The sequence below is a fragment of the Anas acuta genome, chromosome 3 (genome assembly GCF_963932015.1).
Source record: "Anas acuta chromosome 3, bAnaAcu1.1, whole genome shotgun sequence".
Classification (NCBI taxonomy): domain Eukaryota; kingdom Metazoa; phylum Chordata; class Aves; order Anseriformes; family Anatidae; genus Anas; species Anas acuta.
This window is the reverse complement of record NC_088981.1, coordinates 42,546,406-42,562,908: the sequence shown is the minus strand read 5'-3', so window position 1 is coordinate 42,562,908 and position 16,503 is coordinate 42,546,406. Positions and strand designations below refer to the sequence as shown.

The 16,503-nt window shown below is 47.7% G+C and overlaps 1 long non-coding RNA gene across 1 annotated transcript in view; it reads right to left on the bottom strand.

Annotated features, from left to right (window-relative positions):
• Window positions 1–16,503, bottom strand: part of LOC137853939 (uncharacterized) — a 22,232-nt gene extending 5,729 nt beyond the window's left edge. The window contains exon 1 of the long non-coding RNA XR_011094841.1: window positions 16,280–16,503. This is a non-coding gene — a long non-coding RNA (uncharacterized lncRNA). The remainder of the gene's footprint in view (window positions 1–16,279) is intronic.

Below are 16,503 nucleotides of genomic sequence, written 5' to 3'. Positions count from 1 at the left end.
ATTTCTCCGGTGTCAACCTGAGGAAAATAGCAGTGAATTAGGCCCTCTCCCTTCAATTAGCCACCTTTGTTCCTGCGAACACTCTGCCTGGATGTGCTTCCCGCTATACTGACCGAGCTGCGGAGCCTTCCCGCTGCAGCCCCTCTCCCCGGGCTGTACGGACACCACTTCTGGCTGCCCACGGTGCTCCTTGCTGCAGCACGACCAGAGACTGATGGCATACACAAGGAAAGGAAGCGGTGCTGGGGCCTGAAATACTCTGAAGGAGTGATCCCTTCTTTGATTTCTCAGTCATCCAGGCTTTGCTTCACCTGTGCGTTCAGCAAAGCTACCCTCAGCCTGCTGTTAGGACGGGCTGACAGGCACCTTTCCTGCTCACAACAAACACCCATGCACGGCACATCCAGAAACACATCAAACTCTCCTTTCCCATCCCCTTCAAGTTCAAGGTTTGTTTTTTGTTTTTTTGGGGTTGGGGTTCGGTCGTTGTAATCACGGCCCTTGTGGAAGCAGTCTGCCTGACAGCCTTGCTGACTGAAATCTGCTGTTTATCCACAGAGCAGGAGCGGTTTGTGCTGCTGAAGCTTTCTTATTCACATCACCTACATGCCGCGAGTCTGCTTTGAAGAGGCACCTCTAGGGGTGAAAGCATACTTCTGTCTCTAAGCTAAATTCAATCCCTGATCTCTTTGCAGAGACTAACAACAAGGGAGACATTTGGCATGATTGATGGGAGCCAAATGAATAATTCATGGCAGATCATTTATTTTGATGAATTTTAGCCTCTTTTTCTGTTTGCAAATTGTCTGCGAGTAGCTTATGAACATCTCAAATGTATATGGGATTTGAAATTAACTGCTGGATACTTTCCGGAAATAATTCCTAGCCAGCAGATTGCTCACCAACCATTCAGGGGAAGCATTTGAAATTTCAAATTCCAGCCACGTCGATTAGCTTTGATTGCTCTCATGAGCCAGAAGCTCATCCACAACACTGGTGTAAATGCAGAGGAACTCCGCTGACTATGCTGGAGCACGACTGCAGGTTTACTTTGGTGCTACCAGCCTCAGAATCTGCCCAGAGAACATTTCTGTTCTCCAGGCAGGTAGCTAACGTTTTAAATCAAGTGTCCTCAGTGACCGGGAAAGGAGAAAGTAAAACAAAATAATTATATGTTTACATTTCTTTTCCATGAATCACAAAATATTTTGCTCCAGTAACTCTCCCTGCCAGTAAATACCCATATCTTTAACATGCCTGGCTATCAGTCAGACACCTGTCATTTCTTACCTGATGCATTCCCCATCAGTTACCGTGACTTTCCTCCTTCTAGAAACCCATTAAATGAGTTTGCTGAGGCAAACCCTGAACCAGACTCCCCATCAAGCTCTGTTTTATGCCGGTGTTGCCAGCTGAAGCCAGTGGTATAATACTGGTGGGGTACAACGGGGAACCACACTTGCATCACACATGTCACAGTGAGCGCTGGTCCCTTTTGGTGCCTAAGGCTGCCTGGGTGCAGGGCCAGGCTTTGCACGGTGCAGACTTCATGTCCTGGTGACCCAGTGGACCAGGTGCCTGGTACAAGGCATAAAAGGGTGCCTAATGCTGTCAGAGGGGAAACATCTCTGCCTCCAGACCCCAAATCTTCCTGACTGGGAGGAGAAACCGAGTTCAGAGGGAAGGCAGGGAGGGGTGAGGGACAAGCCGTGTCTGTGACCGACAGGATGAGGCTGAGGTGGTGTGTTTGGGGCCAGGACCAGATGTGGCTAAAGCAGAACAAGGACAGAGCACCAAATTCAGGAGCAGTAAGTCTGGGGGAACCCAAGGGACAGATTGTGTATTTTGGGTGGAATATCTCAGCTTTGCAAAGGGCGATGCAGTCTCCCAGGGTGACAGGAGGAAGGAACTTTTGCTTTAATGTTTTAATTAGTCTTTTAGTAAAGCAGACCAAGAGAGGGCTGCAGTTAATGGAATGCTATTTTGGGGAAGCAGAAGAGAGAGCTCCTATTGGACTGGGTACATCTGGATACCCTGTCATTCAGTGCATGCCATGTCACCTGGGCCCGGCAGTCCCTGTGCCAGATTCCTGCTGGCTCTCTGTGGACCACCAGGTCTATTTTACACAAAGCAATGAACAGCCAGGCAGCCAGCAGAACCTGCCACACAATTCACATCAGACATGCCAGCAGTGAAAGGCTAAGGCACCCAGCCCCTGAGCAACAGTTGTCACTGCGAAGCAGGCAGATAAGAGCCTTAGTTAACTGAAAGCTGACAACCTGACCAAAAATCCTCTCCAGTCGGGTTCTCTGGCTTCAGTGAGGCCACAGCTACTCAAAAGTCAAAACACACTGCTCCAGCCGTGGAGACAGAGCCCCGTCTGAGCGCTGAGTGACAGCTGGGTGTTTGTTTCCTCCAAACCTCTCTGCAAACACAGCACAGGGAACATAGGAAGCTCTCCACCGATGGCAGCCAGCAGCTAATGCTGCTCCTTCTGTACCTTTTCCCACCTCTGCCCTTGACCCTCACAATTACAGACCTCTGCTGGCCTTCTTCCATCTGCCACGGCTGTGTTTCACCATGCCTGCTGCAGCCTATTTGTTTTCTCACCCTGTCCCGATTGCACCAGAATCTGCAGGACGCCGGAGGAGGAGGAGGCAGATGCCAAACACGAGCACCCTTCGCTGGAGGGCTGGCATGGGTAGAGGCAGGATGGGGGTGACATTTCCTCACGGCAGAGCCTAAGCTGCATGGCACTGCTGGCCCACCCCGTGCTTGCGTGAGCTTTTCACTGAAAAACTAAGCTTGTCATTGCTGAAGGCTTTTTGGCAGCCAAGTCTTAAATATAGATTCTAATCACAACTGCACATGCTGTACGATCAGCCCCAAAACTGATTAACTTTTACATAAGCTTATGTTCAAGGGGCAATTCAAGATGTGGGAGCTGGCACCGGTTCAGGGCCTGAGTTGGTGTCTCTACGCTGCTCATCCCATAAAAACAGTGTACTGCATGCTTAAAGAGAACCAAATTATATATAATGGGAAATTAAGATGAACAACCATGGAATAGCCTTCATAAATTAAGTAGACCATCAGGCTGTATTACATACACGTATATATGTACGTATAGTGTGATGGAATGAACCGCTGTGAAAATGCTTATTTTACTGAACACAGCCTTCGTGTGTTTTATTATTCAGTAGTCTTATTTCACCAACAGGGGGGTTTTCATTTCATTTTGAGAAAAATGCAGGAGGGAATAATAAACCACTTCAGTCCATATTGTTCCTGTAGAAGGAAATGGATGGTGCGGGAAAAGGAGGCATTTGTCAGTGGATGTATCCAAACCCATCACCGAGGTACGTAGCTCTGTGAGTTCAGCTCAGAGACATTGCAGTAGCTGTCTGTAACACAGCTAACATCATAAGGGACAGCAGTCGTACCTCAGCACGTAAGCAGGTCTACAGCCAAGGTCCAGCAAGAAAATTCCCTCTGGAACCGAACTCCAGAGAACTCTGCAGCTTCACTTGAAATGCAGTCAGAAGACAAGGAGTTTGACTCGATGGCCATTTGCTCTGTTCTTGTACTTTAATTGTGCACTGTGAGTTTCTGGTTTTCCTGAGCAAATGGACATTATTTTCCATGCAATCTTCCATGCAAAAATAATCCCTTTATGGGTCTGTAGTCCCCACTGGTCGTATTTCATATCCCAAGCCCCCAGCACTTCTCACTGACTCCTGGTACACTGAAAGTGAACTGTAAGGCAGCTAGTGTTTGAACAGCTGCCAGGAAGCGCTCCTACTCACAGGGCTACTGGCTTTCTTTCCCAGGCAGTGGGTGCTTCATCTTTAAAATCAATCTGATGCATTGGCACAAGCCCAGCGAGTGTTAGTCCATCTGCTGCCTAACTCTCCCGGTTTGTTTGCAGAGGCTTGCCATCAGCTGTTCAAATCCCTCCTTTTCCCCTCCAAGGAATTTCCTTCCCCCCCCCCCCCCCCACTAACTCTCCAGGATCCCAATAATCCCCACTTCACTTTCTCTCTCTTAATCAGCCTCCAGAAAGCCATGGAAAGGAGCTTAGGAGCACACGGTGCAATTAACAGTACTTCTAATTTAGCTGGCATGGTGATCACAGTACAATGGGGTGGGTGAGGCGGGAGAAACCCAGGTCTCTGCGACAGTGCTTGGCACAGTTAATCCCCAAGCCAAGCATTATTTCTCCGTGGGGAGAGAGAATAGGCTCCCGCTCCCCACACTTCCCTCCCTCCTGCTGCAGTTAACAGCAGCCTACAAATCATGCCTGGTAAGAGACCAGTAGAAGACCCCATTGATTATCTGCTGCCTGCTCTTTTGGTGCATGTATCAGGAATGCAGCTACTGCAATTAGCCAGGAGAAGGGGCAGGAGGACAACCAGGGGCTGACCAGCTATGAGACAGGGTACTTCAGCCTGGGACCGTGGGGAAGGTTACGTTGCTGCTGTCTACAGTAACTTGTTCTGTGGCTGTTGCCTCCAGTCTTTAAAGCCTCAGGGGACACGGTTTTCACAGCCCAGCGTGAGCCTTGAGTTGCCTGGAGAGGGACTTTCTGGGCCCCCTGCAAAGGGTGTTGAAGTGAACGTTGGGCCCAGTGCTGAGCATGCCTCAGCAAAGGCAGGAGGGGAATGCCAGCCACCTGTAATTTCACCTGGTTGAAATTAGGTGTCTGATGGAGGCACAGGGCCCTGCATCTACACTTCACACTCCTCCTCACCACCCTACTGAGGCCTCACCTAGGGAGGAGACCCTGCCCCAGCCACCTAACACCTAGTGCTGCTCAACCTCTCCCTGGCATCCCAGCTAGCTGCAAGAGGAGGACCTCCTGCGTGGCTCGGCTCACCCCTGCCTGACCTTCCCTCCCAAATTCCCCTGGGAGAAGCACCAGACAGTTTCTCCTTCCCTTCTCAGCACAGAGCTGAGGCAACCCCAGCATGGGCAGGCCCTGACTGTGGCCCCATGGGAGAGTCGCTTGAGGATGGCGCTGGCTTCTCTTTGCTTTCTAGCAGGAGGAGGGCTTCTCGGTGTCAGGAGCACCTCCCCTGGGGCACAGGAGACACTGGGTAGGCTGGGGTAGGCCTTACCAGCGTGTATTTTCTCTCCCTCCCCCCTCTGGTGCTCGTGGCAAAGCTGTGTGACACGGTGCTTTGGTCCCGATTTGCAGTGCTCCTGCTGCTCCGGCCCTGAACAAAGGCAGCCATTCAGCCCCGGCCACACAGCGGTTTCATGCTACAGATGAACATCTACCATTGTCGCCAGGACTGCAGCCCAGAGAAATTAGATGCAAATTGTCGTTGTTCCCAAGCACAGATCCCCACTTCTTCAGCCCCAGGAGCCTAACAAACACCCTCTGTGCTCCCCATTTGTTCTCGGCGTATCACCTGCTTGTCAGCTAATGCTCTGCTAGGCTGTGGATTTAGCCATGGGCACAGCCTGGTTGTGTGTAACAGCATAGATACTCTCTTAGGGCTGTAGCTGCGTATGTATTGTGTACAATGGGAATGTTTCAAAATAATTAAAAAAAAAAATAATCTCAACCAGGGGGTCAGCAAGCAACATGGGTAAACGCAGGAGGTTTCCTGTTCGTGAGGGAAAGGCATCGCTGCTTCAAAGCCTGACCATCTACAGCTGCTTCACAGCTGGGGAAAGGCTGATGCTGTGCCTCCAAATCCTGATGCAAGAAATCCTGCATCTCCTGCCACTGCCTCTTGTATCCAGGAATAAGAAGATAGAATTGATCCAGTGAAAGTCAGGCTGAAGCTCAAAGAAAAATTTCCATTGCATTAGTCTTCAAAGGTGGGAAACAACTTGCTGAGGATACTGAGAATGCTCCATCGTTTGGAGCACTTCATCCTAGGACAGAGGAAAACAACACAGAAGGGAAAACCTTTCTGATGGTACAGGTGAGACACTACCCAGTTTACCAAGACACTTCTAACAAAGCAGAGGCACCCATCCTGTGAGGACCCAGAATACACAGACCCCAGGACCCACAGAGAGCTCTACCATGGTCAGCTGGATCTCCTTCAAACACAACCTGAAGTACACCCTACCACAGCGCCCTCTCCTTCTTTTGGCTGGATCACAGATAGTGTTGCAACAGTTCAGTCTTGCAATAGCAAGGATGGGCCTCTCAGGCTCCAGTTCAGATAGGTGAGCTATAGCAACTCACAAAGCATAGCTGCTGAGCTGCACTGGCAGGCCGCATACACTCCTGGCCTATCGCAGAAGTGAGATAAAATGTATTTGCTTAAATCATTTTCATTGAGGCTTAAGTAAATACACTTTACTTTGTATTTGGTCACTATGTGCTTGCCCGTCTGAGCCTCCAGCTCACAGTGGTTTGTGTTTTCAGATCCACAAATTGCAGGTTGGAGCCTAGATGATGATAGTGCTGAAGGCCATGATGTTTTATCAACACAGGACACATGACCTGCACAGACCTGTCAGCTAGGCCACCACTTGCATGGTTACATCAAGATTATCAGCACGTATCTGATCAGCTCTATCCACCACCAGCCAGCATGTGCCTCTGCACAGCACCAACATTCAGGTCACCAGTTATGCAATTTGTGAGCAATGAGGCAGAGTAATATGTGATATAGAATAGATGAACCTGCAATTGGCTGATGCATAAAATTAGCTTTATTTAAAATGGCCAAATATGGGTTTTCCCCCACATTTAGAAATCTGCACATTAGCTTATTGGCTTCCTCACACACAGAGATTCACTCTCCCAGCACACTGGGGGAAAACTCCATTTCCATGAGTCAGTTCCTGTAGGGAAAGCACAGAGCTGGATACTCCCTTGCCAAAAGGAAATGATTAAAGCCATAAATCAGCCAAAACCATATGGCATCAAACTGTTGGGGTCCATTACCCTCCCTCTGTTAGGGTAGGGCAGGGTTCTTGCAGATGTTGAAAATCTCTTGGCCTCCAAGATGTGGATTAGTCCATTTGTTCAATGCTTAGATGCAGAAACATCCAACCCAAGACAGGAGGAGCAAGATGATCAGCACAGTAGCATGGCTTCATGCAGCTGGCATGTGCAAGAAAAGCTGTCACCAGACTGACAAGTGGCAGGGCTTATGCTTTGCATGATGCTGCAGAAGACCCATGGGAACTGTTGTCACTGGAATCGAAGAAGGTGAGGGCATTTCAGAAGATGTGCATTGAAAACACAAGTTGAAAATATGTGGGACATTTAGAGCAAGTTAAGCGGCTCAGTGATCTGCTATAGAGCCTGCCTTCCCCTCAAGTGCCCTGATGCACCACATTAATTTCTCAATTTAACATCTCAGAAACCTGAGAGCTATTGACACAGTTGCCACATCGTACTGAGGAGCATTTCACACGAAATACCAAGCTACAGCTTTTCTTTTCTTTAACAAACACAATAGCCTGCATTTCTGGAACCCATGGAATGTTGTACAGCAGGCAAAAATTATTTCTGTAATCGGTATGCAAACAGAGGAAGTGCACGAAGGGGTGAAATACTGCAGATGCTGGGATACAGCCCTTCGCAGGGAAGATAAGCGGCCTGCCAGAGACAACCGTACCCAGCTCCAAAGAGTAGAACCAGGACAAGATAAAGGCTCATGAGCCAAGGTGTCCACAAAAGCTGAGCACAAAACCATCTCAAGCTTTGGTCAAAGAGCAACAACAGACATTACCTCGTACAAGGCCACAACACAAGGAGCCCACACTCACCATATCCCAGCTCACACTGCAGTTGCTAACAGGCCACAGCCGAGCAGGGCTCGTGTCCAGTGCTAAACATCTTGACAGGGAAGAGCAGCGTGTCCTGCGGGAATCCAGGGCAAGGAAAGTGGAACCACCCACACCGTAACGCATGCCATGCAGCCTTCAAGAGCTGCTTTTCAAAGCTGGGGAAACCACAGCTCCAGCTAACATCTGTCAGCTGCAAGAAATTAGTCCCTCTGTTACTCACCTGCATTCTGCATCGGCTCTAAAGGAACAGGAAAAAGGGGCTGCCCCTGAACTGCCTTTTTGTTTCAACCTGTCCCGCTCTATGCTGCAATTCCCATCCCAGCTGTCTCTCATACCAATAAAATAAAAGCATTCTTGAAATACTAAAAATAGGAACAGCAGGGCAGGCCATGCTTTGAACCGGGCTGCACTGGGAATTTCTACTTCTGCTGTCTGTGTGTGACTTGAACATTTCCTACTGGCTTCAAAACAAAATCCAGAAACATACTTGTGTTTGAATCCCTACAAGTTTCATTTTAAGACTGACTCGAAAAGATGGATTCCCAATCTATCTGGTTCCCAAACAAGTGTTATCATTGCACCTTTAAGCAGGGAAGCCTCAGTGTCTCATTTTCTTCTCATTCACTGAACCAGGGCGACAGCTCAGTTCTAGCTACAGAGCAGAAGCTGCCCAACAAGCCCTACAACCACAAACTTCATTTCACTCCTTTTTTTTCCATTGCACTCTTTTTCTTCCCCTCACTCTGCTGCACAGTCAGAACACTCCCATGCTGCTGCAAGAAAGAGAATCTGTTCTTGTGCCCATGGCCAGGTTTTAAAGCCAAAGTATGCTCTGCCGTCAGAAATACGGCTGCAGCACTTCTGGCTATGCTTTGGCCACCTTTAATCAAGGTAGCTGTAGTGGCAGCACCTGTGGTGCTAAGGCAATAAGGGCTAAAGCAAAGGTTGCACCCACAGCCAAGGCTATCAGGTAGCCAGGACTGAAGCCTGACTTTTCAGCACTTCAACATGCGGGACATCAGCTGAGATCTTGTTTGCCTGCTGGTGCTGTGAGTGCCTCCAAGTGACTGAGGTCACTTCTCAGCCTATTTGTTTGTTTCCCCCACTCCTGCAGATGGCAGGCAGGCAGTGGCAAACTCTCCACAGCCAGAAGTGCAGAAGGGAGGAGATGAGCTCCTGTTACAACCAGGCAGGTGGTTAAAAAGGATCCTTCCATTCCTGCCCTGACACGATTTTAAGTCAGCATTTTTTTCCTTCAAGATTTCAGACAAGCTTAGCTTTTTCAGTAAAAAAAAGATGATGACAAACATGTCTTGGTCTGACAGAGTTTGAGTGAAGCTGTCAAAGTGTCAAATGCACATTAGCCAAAAGAACTCTTACCCTCCAAAAAATTGCTCCATTTGGCAAGCCACTCTCCATCAAAGCAGCACAGGCATACTACTTGAACTTTAAATTAGGCATTAAGATGTATAAGAATAGGGCTGATTGTTTATGTTGTTTAATAAAAATCTACAATCAGACTCATAACATTTATCCTGGATGCCACCAGCTGTAGCATTTTACTCCCTTACTACTTTATGGAGCTCAGTAACTATTTGCGCCTAACTGCAAATTTACATTTGCTGGAACACAGCTCCTAGCTATGTTTTTTTTTTGTGAATTTGTTGTTGTTGTTACATCCTCCTCTACTGTATTAAACAACACTCAAATACCTGGTCTGTTGCCCTACAGAAGTATTTGCATACTAGAACTGAAAAAACATCTCTTAGTCTCCTTTCTGCAGCGATTCAGTTTATAATTCTGAAGGCTACAGATGATATATAGTAGCTGGCTTCACAGTTTTAAAGTCTTTGCAAGCTTAACCAATAAAATATTAATAGATTTTTCTAATTAAAATTATTGATATCACCCTTGTTTTTCACGGTGTTGATGTTGGTTTAATAACTACTCAGAACACACCTCCTGGCCTGAAGAGCTTAATGTCAAACATTGGGCTTGGTGGAAGACATGCTGCAACTACCCACAGGTTATTGGGCTCACTACAGCCCTAACTATATTAAGCTCAATGGACTGCAATGTGGTACATGAGAGGTCTAGCCAGACGATCTAGTTTGTAGTCCCCCCCTGCTTATAAGCTTCTGGATCTAAATAAACAGGACAGGAAGAAGACAGAGGTGAAATCATTTAGCAACCAGCAGAGCACTGCCCAATATACAAATCACTGAACTCACAGTGCAGCACTCAAACCTCTAAATCACAGGGCCTCAGCGCTTTTGTGGGGGTATGCCCTTATTCGGAGCAAACATTTTATGTCCTTCCCCCAACGTTTACTATAATAGTAGGAGCAAAACCAACATATGTATGGTAACATCTATATACCGTGCATTTGTATGTGCTTTGAGGATATAATAATATTTGAGGGGTAAAGATGGGGATGGAAAGCAAGATTTCATTCGTTTTAGATTAAAATTTTCAACCTGAATAGAAAGGTGACCTGCCACGATCTTCTTTCATGACCTTCCTCCACCCCCTGAGTCCTGCAACTCACCCACTGTGAAATAACGTGCTAGATTATACACTAGTTCTCATAGAAACACTTCAGGCATTGAAAGCATACGTAATTCAAACATTTAAATAGGCTTTCTTCACCTTGCAACTGCAAGCTATTTCTACATTTTCCTTTCCTGCAGGTCCCCAACATACATGACCTCCTTTTCTGAAGTTGTGTGTGCTGACATAAAGGTTGGATAGATGTGTGATGACACGGAGGTTAGGGGAGACAGAAGCAACAAAGGCTGCACAGATGCCAGGTGGGAGTTGCAGGGGTAGGTGGAATTACGCCTAGAATGAAATTGCTCCTCTCTTTTCGCAGTGCAGCTTTATTTACCTTTGTCCCTTGTTCTTCCCATCATCCCTGTTCCCTTTCATGTCTTGGCTATTAACGTTATTAGGAAAATTATTCATTCGATTGCTTGTAGAAGCTGCCCAAAATAAATACATTCCACTTAATAAACCTTCTTAGCAGGAAGGAAGGGGAGAATGCCTAATTAATGTATTAATGATTATAATGCACTTTGAAGATGAGAAGTGCCATGAGTTCTAAGGGCATGTTTCCGCCCTCAGAAGTCCCTGGGAATCGTGTGCAGAAGTTAATTCTGAACATTACCACTACTGCACTCTGGCAGGGAAAAAAAGATGCACGTACAACTGCTTCTCAAGGCCCTGGACCTACGTGTAGAGGTTGAACCATTTTTCAGGTACTGCCTCTGTGTTAAGACAACATTGCTTTATATTCATCTCCAAAACCAGGAATGAAAGAGTGCTAGGAGGAACCATTTAATGCAATTTATCCACGCTTTGTGGACACATGGCCCAGCTGTAATACCATTATACTTACCCAGAAAGAACAAGTCGAAACTTCAAGGCATTGAAGTTCAACACTACCACTCACTAATGGATTTTCCCCACCCATGTGTGCTCAGCCTCCCCTCAAACACGTGCTGCTGGGGCACAGTCCCCTTGCTAGTAGGTGAGAAGTGAAAGATCCGGTGCTGCTCCTACAGCAACAGCAGCTTAAGGCAAAAGCGAGGGCAGTAATACCGTGAGAGATGATAATCCCTAGCTATTGCAGGGAGAGAGCGTTTGGGTCAAAGGAGATTTCCAGCTGGTGAAGTTTCCATGGTTCAGGAACAAAAGTATTTCTCCTCACCCAGACAATACAGCACAGGCTGAGATCTGAAGAACAGATTTGCCCCTTGCTGCAGTAAGAAATCTGCCTCTGAAGCAAGGGAAAAATAAGTAGCTTAGGAAGTCTCTCAGATGTCACTGCACAAACAAAATATGAGCTGCTAATAACAGGTTTCTTAGACACACATTTCTTTTGGATGTGCTACCAGGAGGCACACACTCTAGGCTCTCCCTGTTACGGGCTTGGGTTATGAAACCATTAATGAACGTACTTGAAAATGTCAGTTTGAAAGAATCAGGTACCGGCAGCACACATTTGCATAGCCATCTCCTGAAAACACCGAGCGGTCTCGACAAGTCTGAGAAAAGAAAGTAAAGCGCACATTAAGAGAACAGCAAGTTTCATGCACGGCTAGCGGGAGGACAAAAGGGGCAGGAATTAGGCTGTCAGTCTACACATTTTCTGATAATCACTTGGGATATGGTGAATAAACGCAGGGATGCTGTACTGCTCACCTCTAGCACAAAACAAAACAAAGGAGCTCGATTCAGCCGGGAACCCGTGGAGCACGTTGTGCAAACCTCGCAAGTCCTTTCTAGGGAAGACTCTCGTCTGTGCGAGGGCCACAGAAAGCACAGCCTAGGCAACACAAGTGACCTGCAGCAGATCCAGGAGCGAAGCCAAATGAAAGCTTTGAGCTTTCCTCCCAACGGAGAGCTGAGAATCAGCTGCATCGCTGTGCCCCGTTGGCAGGAACAAGCAGCAGTCCCTTTGTTGGGACAGACAATTATTTATTTTTTTTTTCTTTAACCAGGCTAAAATCAGCATCTGTTTGCTCTAGTGCTTCTCCTCAAGCGATGAGTAAGGATGGGTACTTTCCCTTTTGGGCTGACAGCCACTGAGTCAGCCCTCCCTCCTGAGTTAATGCCCTGCCCGATGAAGCTGAGGCTTCCCCCGCGCAGGCCGTGTAATTCACCCAATGGCAGCAGCTGATCAGATTCGTTTTTATGGATTTTTCCGTCTGTGTCATAACACAAAAAGTTGATTATTTTGTAACGTTGGCATTTACTTTTCACTCCTTTTCCCAGAAAATTAACAAAGAAAAAAAAACAAACCCAGCAATACGATTCCCTGAGGTTACTGAAGGGAACTCCCACAAGCTGCTCTAAAACTGGCACGACAAACTGAACAGAAACCAGCCTCTCCTCCCTGCAATGTTGTTGCTTCTCCCACCCACTGTCTCTCACACCTGGTGGTGTGCTAGGACAGCGAGTGCCCGCTCGCAGTTCACACTGCAGCACACGACGGAGGTCTGTGACCAAAAGAGGTTTCTAGGTGCTTGCAATACCACAAATAAAGCAGCGGATGTTTAAGATGCTCTGAGAACCAGAAACAGCCTGGTTTTCAAAGCTGCTCTGCTTTCTGCTTACCAGAAGCTTCTTTCTTTATTTTTAAGCTGCTGATTTCCTACCCGAAACCAGATTGTTAATAAGGTCAGCTCATCAGCAGAGAACCCTAGTAATAGTGTGACTGCATCCTGAGCTTCCTTCCCTGCTCTTTTTCTTCTCTCCTTTCTGGCAGCAGAAGCAGCCCATGGCCCTCATCCGTAGGACAGTGATGCTCAGCTTTGTCCCTGTTCCCGAGAAGCCCCAGCACAGCTCTGTGAATGTCTGCAGAACGAGTCCCTCAAGCTGGGGCTAGAGAAATAAAGTAAAGGCTGCCTGAACTTAGCACAAAACTCAGCTGCTGCATGAATTAGCAGGGGACACGTCCCTGGCTTCCCTCTCCTTTTCCTCTTTGCTTGCTTTCCAAATCCTCTCCTCTCCACTGGCTGTCAGCAGAAAGACTCCTCTCCTCTGGCTGTGGGGGAATAGTTGAAAAGATGTTACATCTGGAGAGAGATGGCCCAGGATCTGTGGCATCCTCCCTAAATGACATCTACTAGAGGGCAGGAGATCTGTGGAACATTTCCCTCCGGGAAGCAGTTCTGAATCTAACCTCAGCAGGAAGCAATCAAACCGATGCCAATTGCTTTGGGGCGTAAGCTGGTCTCCATCAACCTTAAAAATGCCAGGACTGTGTCAGAATCAGGCTCTCCTATACCTAGCAAGAACCAAACAGCCGCTGCTGCCAAACTGCTGCAGGCCTGTACCTCTTGCCACCCCATCCTTGCGTAAGAAGATGCTGCAAAAGACCAAGTAAATTTTGCCATTTTCTCTCCTTACTGTCTTTAGAAATAAGTACACAAAAAGTCAGTGTTCTTCTGCATGAAGAAAGGGCTGGCAATACGGCGTCAGCACCTGGAGTACCTTAATTTATTCTTCCCAAATTCTGATGAAGAACTGATGAAGAGTTTGCTAGAGGGCTCTCCTAGACTAAAAGCTGTGAGAAGGTCAAAAGGACACACAGTTTCACAAATTTTCCAGGCTTGAAAGTTACCAACCCCCCTTCTTTCGTATACTCTCACTCACATCTGACAAATCGTACAGTGCAGATGCGATAACACAAGCATCCTCCTTTTTGGGAACTTGAACCATTTGCAGGATATCTCACTAATCATCCTACAGTGGGCAAACAGCCCTGCCAGAAAGTGATACAGTGGCACTTCTATGCTTATTATTAAGTCATTTTGCTGAAGATAATTAAAAAAAAAAATCATTTTTCCTCACTCGCAAACACTGCTTAAGACACAAATGCAGTCCCCATCTGAATGGCTAAAATCCACTTCGAGTAGAAAAGCAATTATGGCAGCTCAAGGCAAGTGTCCTCACAAGTCAGTACAACACAAAAGCCCCTTCAGTCCCACTACGGCTACCATCGCTGCCAACATTTATTGGTTCAGTAACAATGATAGGTGAATCTGTCAGAGTCCTCCTTTGCTCATGCCATTTTGTTTTAACCCAAAAGGGAAGCTTTGGAAGGAGACGTCTCTTATCCAAGCCACAGCCCCGCAGCAAGCAGAAAATCAAATCTGACATTTCTGGACCCATTTCAAACTCAAAGTAAAGTACTCGGTACGTTGTCTCCTCCCACCAGGTAAGAACAGGACAAATAACTTATTTGTAAATGAGCAAAATAAACCATCTTGCACTATCATCTTTGGGGGTATTTCTATCCTATAAAGCAAGATAAACTAGGAATCAAGCCCCACCCTCAATAAGTGGAAAAGTCTGCCAATTTTCACAGCAACTACATAAAAATAAGGGGTAAGGAAAACCAATGTGATGCCTGCCAGTTGTGACTGTTTTTCTCACCCATCCTGTCTCTTACTTCATACCTGGGCTGATTTGGGCATAGGGGAGGCAGGTTCAGGTGCTGCCCAGACCTAAATAAAACCAGCACACCCAAGTCACAGGCTGAGCCTGGGGCGCAGCCATCGGGACCCTAAAAACCTCAGCCTGTCAGCAATACCTATGTGAGGCATTTCTGCAGGCATGGTAGCACGGAGAGAAGCCCTCGGAAGGGATGCACTGCGTCACAGCTGGAGCTCTGGCCAAATTGAAGTCCCAAAAGCCCCTAAGGACCACGCAACTGAAGCTCAGCTGGGAGGCAGGTGGTAATCCCATCCTTTAGTCATGAGACGGGGCTTCTGCCAAGCCCCCTGCCCGCCTGGTGCTCCGAGCTTTCAGCTAACCCAGCCTGGCAGAGAGAGGACCCCAAAAGCAGGAGCTCCCGAGCTGCTTCTGTACCTCTGCAGGATGGCTCCATCGTGCGACAGCAGAGGAGCGCTGCAGCCCAGTGGGAACGCGCTGGAGAAAACAAAGCCTGCTTTCTCAGCAGGTGGTCCTATGCCAGTGATTTAATTTATGCGAGCTAAAAAGCCCAGAGCAGCTCTTGGACAAAGACCTAGGATTAGCAAGTGAAATGCAGCCTTATTTTTAACCCCTCTGTAGCTTCCACGCTGAAACGCGGCTTTGTGCTTGCGAATTGGGATGGTTCGTCTGGAGAAGGGAGAGGGCTAAGGGATAAGCAGCGGTTGCATAGCACGCTTGAAATAAAGGTTTATTTGTGGCAGGGTTTCAATTTCGCATTCATTCAGGCTCCGCGTCCTTTTTACAGCGAGATTTTGTTCCTTCCACCACCGCTGGCCGTAGAAGGCACTTACACGTTTTCATTTCCAAGCCAAGTTAAAGCTGAGAAAGATTAAGGAGTTAATACTGATGAAATAAAACTGATACCAGCACTTTACCTCTTGTAAAGTGATGAGTAAGATGTTATTTACGCTGTGGTCTACACTCGGGGAGCTTTTGAGCTGCGTGTGTGGCTTGCAACCATATGGCTATATCGGGGGAGCCCTGACACTTACAAGCCAGAGCTGCTACCTCACTTCCTTCCTCCCACGCTTTAAACCTAGCTCTTTTTTCACTACTCTTTCCAGATCCTCTCCCACTGTCCATAACCCTCCTTTTACTAGTGTATCAGCAGCCTTCCCTTCAGCACAGAGGCTGCGCCCAGCTCACACACATTTCCCTTCTGAAACCTACCAGGTACTTCAATGCCCCACAGCCCCGGGGGCTTGATGCAGCTGGAATTGTTCTTCCAGTTCTGCCCCACAGCAGTGTTTCAGCTTTGAAATAAAACAGAGAAGTGGCACAGGACAAGCCAACAGTGGCAGGCACCAGGAAGCTGCCCCAGGCACTGCTTGGAGCCACCCAAGGGGGCCACCCGCCAGGGACCTGCCTCTGCTCTGCAGCCAGGGTCCCAGCAGAGGTTTGTGGCGTGCCAGAAGCACCCAGCCAGGGCTGCAGCCAGCGGGCAGAGCAGGAGGAGCTCCAAGGCTTTACAACATCAGGCACCCAGGTCCAGCTGTCCCACAGCACCGCTCACTTTTTCCATCTTTGCCACGTGGAGACTCTTGTGGCAGCCAAACTTCATCCTCTGGACTGGTGATGGCACTCCTCATGTCCCCAACAAGAAGCTTGGAGAAAAAGCCTGGATGCTGTGCAAAGACCATTCAGCAACAGCCGAAACACTGGCATGTTACCAACTTGTAACCACAAATGCAAAGGCCGCCACCAAAAGAGCTGCTATGAAGAAAATTAACTCCATTC